We start from the raw sequence: 13,770 nt of genomic DNA on the forward strand, positions 1-13,770 counted from the left end.
AGGATGGATGCTTATGAAAGTGCCCGTATTTACAAAGAAAGAACTAAAGTTTGGCATGATAAGCATCTAAGAAAAAAAGAATTCAAAGAAGGTGATTTAGTTTTGTTGTTCAACTCAAGATTGAAATTGTTCCCTGGAAAACTCAAGTCAAGGTGGACTGGTCCATATAGAATTTCTAAGGTTTTCCCTTATGGAGCAATTGAAATTTGGAGTGAAAAATCTGGGAATTTTAAGGTCAATGGGCATAGATTGAAACATTACATAACTGGAGACCCAATAAAGGGAGCAAGCTGTTATAAGCTCTCCAATCCCTCACCTCTTTTCAGTAAAATTCATGAAGAGTCCAGCTAAGGACTATAAATTAGCCCTCTTGGGAGGCATCCCAAGTCCTTTTATTTTGCTTTTGCTAATTTACTTTCATTTTCATTGATTTTGTTTTATCTTAAATCTCCCCAAATTCAATTTTTGACATTGTTAAATCTTGTCCCTTGTAGATGTAATTCAATGAAGAAAGGCTGGTAAACTGATGGGGAAGTGATTCTTAACTTGAAAATTTTGTCCTTCAAATTTTCCCAAGAACTGATTTTTTTTTAACCTGTGCAGGAGCTGCAATCTGGTTTCTGCAGAGAGGAAGAAAAAAATTCTGCAGCAAAGAGGGTGTTTGCAGCAGATGGCTTGTGTTTTTGGTGAGGTTGGGTGTGTGACTTTTAAGTATATGTGTTTTTAATGCTAATATGGTGGTAAGTTGGTCATTTTTGTAGTTTTGAGATTACTTGGGTTGTGGAATTCAAGGTGGACAATATTGCATCTTCTTGGCAAAACTTGGAGAGTTCATTTCTCATTTGTGGTTAGATGCAACTTTATGCAGATTTTATGGAGTTTTATGTGCTAAATGTTGATTTGCAGAATTTGAGTCAAAATGGCATAGTTCTCAAAGGTCTTTTATGCAGGATCCATTTTTACATTCTCGTGTGATGCATTTTTGATGAACTTTGTATATATTGATGTGTTTTGGTGAAAATTCTCATGGTTTATGTTTCATGGAATTATATTTCTTCATTCTAGGGTATTTTTCGCACTTGCAATTCATGTTCCATTGCAAACTTAATCTTGTTGAATTGTGCATAAGCAACTGCATAGCTTATGCAATCCTGCATAACCACAATTCTTGCCATTTTTCACCTTTATTGCAAGTGCATAAGGAGAGTGCATAGCTTATGCAACTCTGCATAGCCTAATTTTGTCAAATTTCACATCTTTAGAAACTTGCATAAGCAGAGTGCATGACCTATGCACATTTGCATAACTTCAAATCCTTCATTTTCTCTCTCTGCCGAAGAGTGCATAAGCAATGTGCATACCTTATGCACTTCTGCATAACCAAAAATCCAAAACTCCAATTCTGCCGAAGAGTGCATAAGCAGAGTGCATAGCTTATGCACTTCTGCATGACCAGAAACCCAGAAAAACCAAACTTGCCGAGGGGTGCATAAGGAATGTGCATAGCCTATGCACTTCTGCATGACCAGAAATCAGAAAATTCCAAAAGTTGCCGAGACCTGCATAAGCAATGTGCATAGCTTATGCACTTCTGCATAACCAAAGATTTTGAATTTCAAAACCCACCGAAGAGTGCATAAGCAGAGTGCATAGCTTATGCACATCTGCATGACCACCAACCAAAATTAAAAAAAAAAATTGCCGAACAGTGCATGAGCAGAGTGCATAACCTATGCACTTCTGCATGACCCGATTTTACGAAAAACCGCCTGAGAGATGCATAAGGGGAGTGCATAACTTATGCACTCCCGCATGACTTCGCTCCTTAAAATTTCAAGGGTCATCGAAACTTGCATAAGGAAGGTGCATGACTTATGCACAACTGCATGACCACCAACCCAAGATTTCAATACCTGCCGAAACATGCATAAGGACAGTGCATGACTTATGCACTTGTGCATAAGCCATTTCTCTGAAGTTTAAATCATTCTGAAACATGTATAAAAGAGTGCACAGGTTATGCATAAATCATTTTCCCCTTATGCAGTCTCTTACAAACCCGATTCAAATTCATTTTCGGCAAACAAAAATCCCCACCTCCACTTCCCGCCTCTTCACCCCACGACCGTCCTTCAACCTCCATTCCTTCCGGCATTCTCACCGTCTCTATCCCGTTTTCTCCACTAGCACTTTCATCACGTAAACCCTAAATTTCCCCTTACATTTTCATTTCCCCCTTATCTCTTCCATCCTCTCCATCGGCAATGGAGTCCCCTCCCCATTCCCGTCCACCTTCTCCTCTCGAAGTCTCTCCATTGTCATCGATACCCCCTAATCCCAATTCTCCTCCACAAGCGACACCCCCACCACCTCCCCCAACCACATACAAACGCAAAATCCGGTCAAAATCTGTGCGACCCATGTCCTCTGCCCCTCCTCTGTCCAAACGCAAAGACCCACCCACCCCATTGTTGGAACCACCTCCCAAAAAGCCAACAGCTCCAGCCTTTACACCCTCTTCCAGCAAAAAGACAATTTCGGCAACCTCATTTGTATCAAAGCTACCCTGGCCTCTCCCTGATACGATTCAAAAAGCAGCTTTTAAGCGACTTAAGGATAGGAAGGTACAACCCACTAGGTATATATCTGCTGATGCTTTACAATCTCTTGGTTTATTTGACAATGTAGTTGCATATCTTGATGGTATGGGTTGGACAGAATTTGTGCATAAGCAAGAGATAGTTTATCCAATTCTAGTTTTGGAGTTTATTTCTTCATTCTCTGCTACCCTCAACTTGCATGATGTAGACCATAAACCAATTATGAAATTTAGATGCTTGGGGCAAAATAGAGAGCTGTCATTGGACCAATTTCATAGCATTTTTGGTTTTGCTATTGATGGGTTATTTAGAGTACCACATACTGGAGTAGAGGTAGCCAACAAGGGCATTTGGAATGCTGCCCAATTTTGGAGAATCATAACAAACCAACCTCAAACTTTCTCTGCTGGAAGATCAAAACATCCCAAATACTTGACCACACTTAGGTTTATTCATAGGCTGATGGCTAGCACCATATTGGGCAGAGGGACTAGTTCTGGTGCTGTAGGAAAATCTGAACTCTTTATGTTATGGTGTGCATTTCACAAAGTTAAGGTTTCTCCCGGTTATTTCTTTTGTGAGCATGTGCTGCATATTGCCACCAAATCCATAGGTGACATTGTTTTGGGTGGGCTTATCACTGTCATAGCCAAGCATTTTGGTTTTAATCCTGCAGAGCACTCAATACCAGCACTTGAGGACACTTCATATTTTGATACTGCACACTTAACCAAAACAGGGTTCAATTTGTCATATTTTGATCTTGCCTACTGCGCAGTGCCCAGGCCTTGCACAACCTGACCCAAGCTTTCCCATCCGTCCCACAGCACCCTACTACACCTACCCCACCCCCTCAGCCTGCTCAGGACATTCCAGCTACCTCTGCTCAGCCCATACCTCCTACAGCTGAACCTTCCTCATCCACAGCACCTCCTGCATTCAACACTAAAGCCTTATTCACCTATCTTGAAAGGCTTAGTGATGATATATTCTTTGTGGATAGGAAGCTTGACACTGGTCTTGATACACTCAAGGATCGTCATGATCAACTATTTGACCTTGTCATGGAAACTAGGGACAAAGCGAAAGAATCAAGGAGATGGTGAAGCAACTCATGATCTTTTGGGCATGCCACCCCACCTCCATCACCTCCTCCAAGACCATCATTTCGACAATTGATACCGACCACCATTATAGCAACATCCTTGGACAAGGGCAAGACAATAGAACTAGATTAGTGTTTGTTTTACTTTTGTTCCAACTTGTAGGACTTTTCCTTTGTAAATATGTTCAAACATTTATAGTTTGTTTTGGATTATGTTTGTTAGTTCTGAATTAGTTTGTTTTAAATTATGTTTTTCTTGAAGTTTTATTGGATAGCTATTACATTAGTCTTCTTTGATTTTTATTGCACTTATTGCCCTTTTGTACATATTTGCCCATACTCTGTATATATTTCAATACTTTTACTGCTGGTTGTACATTTTCCCTTGCCAATTCCCATGCAGACTTTTGTATACACTGCCATGACTATGAATTTCCTCATGCGTAACTTTTGCATAGCACTTTGTGCAACTCTTTACGCTTACTGCAGAATCAGTTGTATTCCCCTTATGCAACTGTCCTGCATAGCCTATGCAACATATATTGCCTCTTATGCAGCACCGCATGGCTTATGCACCTTACCTATGCAAATGTTCTGGACAGCTCTTAACTCTGCACAACTTTGCGACTTCTTATGCATCCCTTTATCTTGAATTCTCATACTGTAACTCTTTCTTTTGCTCTTAATTTTTACAATTCTGGTCAATATTATTTGCTTTGAGTTTTGGTTATCTGTTGCTTGAGACATTGAGGACAATGTCAATTTTGAGTTTGGGGTGCTCATTTTGATTTTTAGCTTTATTTTTCACATTTTGAGTATAGGAACATCTCATCCCATTTCATTTACATATATTGTAAATATTTTACATATATTTCCACACATACATATACATAACACATTTACACACACATTATACATCACTTAGAAATTGTACACATTGAATACAAATAGACTCCCTCCATTTAGTTAATGCATTACTCATTTTAGGAATCATGCATCATGCATTAAAATCTTTTGCCAAATCCCTTGAGTATTGAAAATGTGCCTATGAGAATGATTTGACTCACCCTTTAGTTGGGTTTGTGGATTGAAAGTTTCCTAAAAGGTGCAAGGTTTTGAAGTGTCTATCCCTTGCCTATATCTTCTTAGCCAAAAAGCCACCCAACTAGTCATTTGGAGAAGGAAGTGTTTAGAGGGAGTTATTGGATATAAGATAGTCAAATGATGTCTCACCAATCCTAGAACAAATTTTCTAAACCTTTCAAGGCGAAATACCAGCTTGTACTTGAAGAGAGAGATGATTAGGCATTCTTTGATTTAAAACCTTCTCATTTTAAACCTTTGGCCCTTTTTCCCAATTAAAATTTACCCTTGCAAACCCCTTTGAACCTTTTTATCCCTAATTTTTCTTGAAATCCTTATTACTACCTAGCCAATGAACCAAACACTCCAACCCTTTTCATGAGAATAATTATTCATACTATTAGGTACATAAAAAAAATAAAATAAAAAAAATACAATAAAAGGGAGAAGAAATACTTGTCACCTTGTAAAAGTGCTAGTATATGTGCTTTTCACCATTGTCATTCAAAATGAAAGAAATCCACCCAAAGTATTAAAAGAAATGAGTTTGGGGGTGGCATCTTTAGGGACAATCATCAAAAGAAAATGCAAAATACAAGTCTAAAGTATCAAAATGTCCCTCCATTTTATGTGTCTTGTAAAATATGCTAGCACTTGACAATCCTCATTATGTATTTCTCTCTCCTATATATATATATATATATATATATATAAAGAAAAGAGAAAAAGATATAATAAAGTGTACCTTATGTTTCAAAATTGCAACATATTCTCATGCTTTGAATACTTTTTACCCATTTTTCTTCTTAGCCTCTTTTTGAATCCCATGGCCCCATTACATCCATAAAAAGACCTTTAATCTCTTGAAAGTACTTGCTACATTAGTGGAGATAGGAGTGGGGAATTTGCCTATGGGATTGGAGAACTATTCATTCATTCATTCAATTCCATCATTCCATATAGAGACACTTTGACTATTGATTGTTCTAGAATTCCTTTTGAGCATGACCCTCTCTTTTGATTGGTTGGTTTGGAGATTTTGAATGATAATTGACTTGATGGCTAAGCGGTGAAAACTTGGATAAGCATTAAATTCTTTGCATTTTGAAGGATGGGTATATGGATTCTTTGGTATGGTGAAGGTGTGTTAAGTTACTTCAATTGGTAATTTTCATAACTCTTTGGATAAGGCACCCCTAAAAACTTTGCACCACATTTTAAAGTTTGCTTGAGGACAAGCAAAAGCTTGAGTTTGGGGGTATTTGATGCATACATTTTGCATAGTCATTTAGGTCTAATTTTATAGCCATTTTATTCTATTATTAGTTATCTTTAGCTAATTTCATTAGTAAATTAGTTAGTTTTTCATAATTGTCGATTTTGGATTAATTTGTAATTTTTACTTTGTTTTGTAGGAAAAATGGTGTTTTTGAAGGACTGAAGAGAATTTTGCCATTGAGGAGTGTCTTCTACAGCCAAAGATGTCAAAAACAAGTTTTCAAGCTGAAATATGCATTGACCAAATTGTGCATAACTTGCCGCATAAGCTATGCAGATCTGCATAAGGAGAAAGATCACTGTTCCAGAACCAAATTAAATGTGCATAAGGAGACAAGATAGCTTATGCACATTCTCGCATCCCTTATGCACCTTCACGGAATTGTGCATAACCTATGCACCAAGTCATGCGATTTCGCATAAGTGACTCAGAACCAGCGCATAAGGGATCGCATAACTTATGCGATCCACTTATGCGATCCCATAAAGAGTTCATTAATGAGTGTAAGATTCCCTCAATCAATTCCTCCTAGAACATACTATTTTAGGGCTCCATGTCAGAAAAATGCTATAAATAGTCCCATTTTCCCATTTTAGAGGGGGGACAAGGAGCAAAGAAGAAGAGGAGAAGAGAGGCAGAATTTGAGGAGTCACTTTCACCTTCCACACCATTCTCAACCAAGATTTGCAGATTTCTTTCTTCCCTTACATTTTTCTACATTTCTAGTGTTTAATTTCTTATTTCTTAGCTTAGATTAAAGCTTTATTTCCATTTAAACTCATCATATCTTGTAAGCATTATGGATAGTGAGTAGTTTACTTTTGATTCTGGAGTAAGGGTTGTAATATTTGAGATATTTTGTGGATTTTGATTGGGTAATCCATATTTTGTGGTCTTAATGAGTTTTATTCATTTCTTGTATGCTTAATGACATGCTTAGTGTAGGATCCCATTAAGTGATGTTCTTAATCCATGGTTGAAGCACCGAAAGGAGAAGACCTTGTGATAGATAATCAAGAAATTGGACTTAATTAACTTAGACCTAGAAATAGGCTAAGGATTAAGAGGATTCACAGATTAATTAAAGAACTTAATGGGTCTTAATTAATTCTAACTCCACGAAAGTAGGATTAGTTTGATTAAGGCACTCTTTGTCTCACTCGAAAGGGAATTCAAAGGATTTAAGAATTAATCTCCTTAAAACCCATAAGTTTCATAAAATTGGATAACCGATTTAAAATCCCAAAATAGCTCGAATATGAAATCCCGAACTCCGGAATCACCTTTTTACCATTGTTAATTTCTAATCGAATTTAATCATTTGCCATTTTGAATATTGCCATATTTGAACTTGCTTATTTCAATTTGATGCAATTTTAGTTTAATTAATATATTGTTGAATAGAATATTAATTTTGCACATTTAGATTGCATACTCCATTACCCATTAATTCATTATTTTAATTTCATAAATACTTCGATTTAGTCAACTTTTATATCAAAAATTCAATCATTAACACAACTCCTCGTGGGATCGATATTTTTCTATACTACTTGTACGACCCGTGCACTTGCGGTTGGGACGCATCACATTCTTGATAGTCCATCACAAAGAATGATGACAAGAGCTCAACTTAGAAGATATTTTGGTAATGTTGCTTTTGTTTCTCAATTTGAACCCAAAACATATGATGATGCTCAAAATGATGAAAATTGGCTTTTTGCTATGCAAGAGGAATTAAATTAGTTTGAAAGAAACAAAGTTTGGAAACTTGTTCCTAAACCTAAAAAGCATTCTGTTATTGGAACTAAATGGGTATTTAGGAATAAGATGGATGAAAAAGGACATGTAGTTAGAAATAAAGCTAGACTAGTAGCTCAAGGATAAAACCAAGAGGAAGGTATTGATTTTGATGAAACCTTTGCTCCAGTTGCTAGAATTGAAGCTATTAGAATGTTGTGTGCATTTGCATGTTTTAAGAATTTCATGCTTTATCAAATGGATGTTAAAAGTGCATTTTTAAATGGATATATTGATGAAGAAGTTTATGTAGCTCAACCTCCTGGTTTTGAAGACCCTCACTTTCCAAATCATGTTTACAAGCTTACTAAAGCTCTTTATGGTTTAAAGCAAGCTCCTAGAGCATGGTATGAGAGACTTAGTAAATTCTTGCTTCAAAATGATTTTAAAAGAGGAAAAGTGGATACTACTCTTTTCATTAAGAAAATTGGAAAAGACATGCTTATTGTGCAAATTTATGTAGATGATATTATTTTTGGTGCTACTAACCATTCTCTTTGTAAGAAATTTTCCAACATGATGAAAAGTGAATTTGAAATGAGTATGATGAGTGAACTTACTTTCTTCCTTGGATTGCAAATTAAGCAAATGAAAGATGGAATTTTTATAAATCAGTCCAAGTATATAAAGGATATGCTAAAGAAGTTCAAAATGGAGGATATGAAGAGTATTGGAACTCCCATGAGCTCAACAATTAAATTGGAGAAAGATGAAAGAGGTAGATAACAAATTTTATAGAGGTATGATTGGTTCTTTACTCTACTTGACAAAGATCTAGACCAGATATTCATTTCAGTGTATGTTTATGTGCAAGATTTCAGTCATGTCCAAAAGAATCTCATCTTGTAGCAGTTAAGAGAATTTTTAAATACCTCATTGGCACTCACAATATTGGTTTGTGGTATCCAAAATGTGAATCATTTGATCTTATTGGTTATAGTAATTCAGATTTTGCTGGTAGTAGATTGGACAGAAAAAGCACTTCTGGAACTTGTCAATTTTTAGGTCATGCATTAGTTTCATGGCACATAAAAGCAAACTTATTGCACTTTCTATTGCAGAAGCTGAATATATTGCAGCTGGAAGTTGTGTTGCACAGATTTTATGGATGAAACAACAGCTTGAAGACTTTGAAATTAAATTTGATCACATTCCCATAAGATGTGACAATACTAGTGCTATAAACCTATCAAAAAATCATGTTCAACACTCTAGAAGCAAGCATATTGAAATTAGACATCATTTTATTAGGGATCATGTTCAAAATGGTGATATTCAAATCGAATTTGTCCCTTCGGAAAAATAGCTTGCTGATATTTTTACAAAGCCACTTAGTGAAGAAATTTTCTGCAAAATAAGAAGAGAACTTGGTATGATTGATGCTTTTGATTAAGTTTTGATGCATTCTCATGTTTCTATATGAAAATGAAGTGATATATGTTGATTTGCAGTGTTGAAAATGCATTCTGATATTTTTGGTGCAATTTGAAAAATTCTGGATCATATCAGATATGAACAGTAATCTGCAGAATTTGATCTCAGTGGCATACTAATCCGTTTGCTAATTTTCTTGTTTGCTAAATGCTTTACCACTACTCCTACTTTTTCGTTGGCAAACTGGAAGTCAGGTCTGATTGCTCTAAAACTCTAAAATTATTTTTTTTTTGAGCGCCTATTCTGCATGTTTAAAGCCCATATTACTTAAATACCCCTCTACTTAAAGTATTGCATCATTATGTATTTAAGGGCAAAATGGACTTTTAACACATTAATTCGCGCGGGATTTAATTTTTTTTCTGAACCATCAGTCTTCTCGCCGTCTCTCCTCTGCTACACGCTACCTATTCCCTGCAAAAACCTACAGTTGTGTCTTTTCAAGTTTTAAAATTCAAAACTTCATTTCCTTCCGTCGCTCCGTCTCCCAGAACCCGAACGGCTGCGTTTTTCCTTTCCACCTGCAAACCCATTTTGGTCGCACCCTTTCAAGCAATCGTCTTCCTTCATCATTTTTAAATACTTCCGAAACCTATTGGCAGTGAATCTATTAAATCGATTGTTTGCAGATAGAAAATCCCCAAAATTTTTCGTCTCCTTTATTTCTTTAAATCTGCCGAAAGAAATTGTTTGCTGTTGGATATTTTTTTTCTTTTGCCTGAATCGATTCGCACTCTCTGTTTCAGTATATCTCAGGTATAAAATCTAAAACTTAATGGAATCATGTTTTACATTTTGTCTATGCTTGTTTTATTTGCTTTCGCAATATGCTGATAATTTTTTTTTTATTATTCTACTTGATTTGCTCTCGCCTGTTTGTTCTGTTTTAGCGCTCAGTTGTTAATTTTTTGGGCATTAACATTTCGTAAAATGTGGTATATAATAATAAATTGATTGCCATGGATTCGTAAGAACTCAAATATCTCTTGCTGTCTGTTCTAATTTTTTTTTGCCATTGCGCTCTGTTGTGCTAAATGAATGATGATATGCTTCGATTGATTATATATATAAATATATATTGGCTGCTCACATCGCTGAATTTATAATCTCAGTCTTCACTGTCCTTACGGCCTATTTTGCTTCTAAGATTGGTTATGGCGCGAGACAAAGGAAAAGGGAAAGCCAAAATCCCCACATATTCATCATCGGACTCAACTGACGCAAGTGTTCCTGCGTCACCTCCTCCGCAAAAAGATGCTCCTCTGGTAATTGGTAAACCAAAAGAAACACCCAAGAAAAGAACCAGTGAGCCAGTTCAAGAAAAGGGAACGAAAAAGAAAAAGACTTCAAAAGCTCCAGTTGTACATATGGAGAGGGCTATTCATAAGCCAAGGTATATTCACTAGCCTGCTTTTATTGAAGTTTCTGTTCCTTTGCAATCCTTGTTTGAGTATCAAAAATGGGATAAACTGTGTTCTGACCTTTCAAGGAGTGTATGTGGATTTAGTGCAAGAATTCTATAAAAATTTGAGGGTTGATGATTCTGACAAAGATGAGTCTTTTAAGGTGAAAATGAAAGGGACAATTTATGAAGTGACAAGAGCTAGATTAGCTAAAGCCCTAGGAATTCCAAGCAGTGGGAACAAAATCTGCTCCCACAAAAATGTTTTCTTGTTGGTGGATTTAACAAAGAGATTTTGAGGGTGAAGTGTTTAAAGGGAAGTGAAGGATAAAACTACCATTACCATTTCTCATCAAAACATCAAAATTCTTCATATATTTATCATTTATGTGTTGAATCCTAGAATGCGATCCCAACTATTTGAGTACCCACGACCTCTGCATAATTTGGCATATTGTGAACCAAATTGAATTTAATCTTGCCTATTTTATCTTTGAAGCAAATCATGAAATGGAAGCCACCCTATAAGCTACCATATGCCCATCTTCTGAATGGTCTATTTAGAGACTTTGGGATACCTTTGGAAACCGAGAAACTTAGGACCAATATGATCCCAATCACTAGTTTGCAAAAAGATGATGATGGTAGAAAGCTTAGATTTGAGCAAGGTGCTAGCTCCAAAGATAGTGCAAGTGGTACTTTCAATGTTGAAGGTATTTTGGAGGAAGTAAACAACTTGAGAGAATTTGTTGAAATGGAACTTGGAGAGCTACAGAAATTTAGAAGTTTTCAAACTGTTCTTATGAATGCTCTTGACTCTAAAGTTGATGGAACTTTGATGTTGATGTACAAGATTGTGGAAGAATTGTTTAAAATCAAAGTCCATTTGGGTATTTCAACCACTGAGGCTGGAGAAACCAGTAAGGCTGCTACTGGTTCTGTTCCTCAAACCGAGAAAGAAAAAGAAAAGGAGGAAGTGAAAGAAAAAGAGGAAGAAGAAGAAACAGAAGAGGAAGAGGAAGAAGAAACAGAAGAAGAGGAAGAGAAAGAAACAGAAGAAGAAGAAGAGAAAGAGGAAGAAAAGGAAGAAGAGGAAGAAGCTGAAGCAGAAAAAGATGAAGATGAATCTGATGATGAGAATGGTAATGGAGGCAGCAAAGAAGGTAGTGGGAAAGATATGAGTGACTCAGAGTCTGAGGCAGAACCTGAGACACCTGCTCCTGCTGCTCCTGCAAAAGGAAAGGGCAAAACAGCTCAACAAGAACAAAGACGCAAACAGAAAGAGGAAACTGGTAAACCCTCTGGCAAAAAGACTAAAACTGGCAAAAAGTCTGCAGCTGAGTCTGGTACTACTGAGTTAGCAGCTGGGCCTATTTTTCCTTTGACACCCGGAACTGAATTGGCTGCTGCAATTCTTCAAAATTTGAGTGACAAACCTGTCAAGCCCAAAAAGCTGAAAATGGCTGCTCCAAAACCAATCAGAAGAAGTTCTAGGCTGAAAGGATAAACTGAATCTTGATTGAATTTTGTCTAACAGTCTGTCTGTTAGTTTGCTACTTTTGGTCTTTCTGAACTTTAAATTAGTCTGCTATAACAGTCACTGTTTTGACTGTTTATTCACTGCACTTAGACTGATTTTTGACATGCATGATTTCTCCCATATTCTTTTGATGCTGACAAAAAGGGGGAGAAAAGTAATGAATGGTAATCTTGATACTTGTGGTTGACATAGTTTGTGATTAGTATATTGTTGATATAACTTTATAGTGTGCATATTGTTGATATAACCTGTGAATGATATACAGTTTGTGATTAGTGTGCATATTGTGCATATTTAGTTAATATCTTTAGTCACACTTGACTCCTTAAGAAAATGCTTATGAATATTTCATTGAAATTATTAAGGGGGAGTTATTTGTGATTAATTGTTGATATAAGCACATACATAGGGGGAGTTATTCACACATATACATCCATACACATACTCACACTTATTTACATTTACATGGTGATTCAATTGAGTTTTGTCATCATCAAAAAGGGGGAGATTGTTGACCCCACAAGCTCAAAGGAGCATAGATTTTGATGATACCAAAACTCAACTAGAATCAAACTAACATTGTTTTAAGTATTGTGTATCTCAAAGAAAAAGGACACAAGGATTTTATAATGGATTCGTGCTTTTGAAGAAAGGATGACAATCTAAGGATAACACAGGACGAATCAAAGGAGATAAAAGAAGAAAAGGTTACCTTCCAAGGCTACATTGAAAATCAGATTTGAAGGTACATCTAGTATAGAAGTTAGTTTTAATTTCTAGAATTGGTTGTGAAAAGAATTGAGGAGTAAAAGTCAATGATGCTTATTTTTAATCCCTCAAAAGATTTTCTTTTTAAAATATCATTATTGGCCTAAAAAGTGTTTGACTATGATTTGGTGTAAGGTTTTATAGTTTTGAAAGTTATGCAGAAAAGTTTTCCTGGTATGCTAACTGGTTTGCTACTTATTTTAGTATGCTAACTGGTTTGCTATTTTCTCAAGTATGCTAACTGTTTCAACTCTGCACAACATCGCAGAAAACGACAAAATAATGGCCATTTTCTTGACATTCGTATCTGTAACGTTCAAATGAGTTCTGCAACGGTAAAAAACGTTCCAAAGCTATAAATACACCTTCCTTTGGCCATTTTGCACTTAATGAAAGTCCCTCTACTGTTCAAAATCATTAAAGCTTTCATTCAAAAGTGCTCAAAGTGATTTATTGCTCTTCATTGGCTTATTTACTCAACTCTTCTTTATAGATTCTGTTGTATTGAGTGAGAGTGAGTTTTAAACACATTATTATCATTTGTGAGAGGTCATTCAAGCACCTATTGAAGCTTGGTTGTGAAAAGTGTTTGGGTTAACACTTGGTAGAAGTGTGAAGCTACTTGTAAAAGCTTTGTTGTGAAGATTTGTAAAGGGCTTTGTCTCTTGCCTTGAAAAGAGAAGAATAGTGGAGTGAAGACTCAAAGTGGGATCTTTGAGAGAGTGGATGTAGGCTAGTTAAAGCCGAACCACTATAAAA

This window comes from Hevea brasiliensis, chromosome 7, assembly GCF_030052815.1.
Source record: "Hevea brasiliensis isolate MT/VB/25A 57/8 chromosome 7, ASM3005281v1, whole genome shotgun sequence".
NCBI classification, from domain to species: domain Eukaryota; kingdom Viridiplantae; phylum Streptophyta; class Magnoliopsida; order Malpighiales; family Euphorbiaceae; genus Hevea; species Hevea brasiliensis.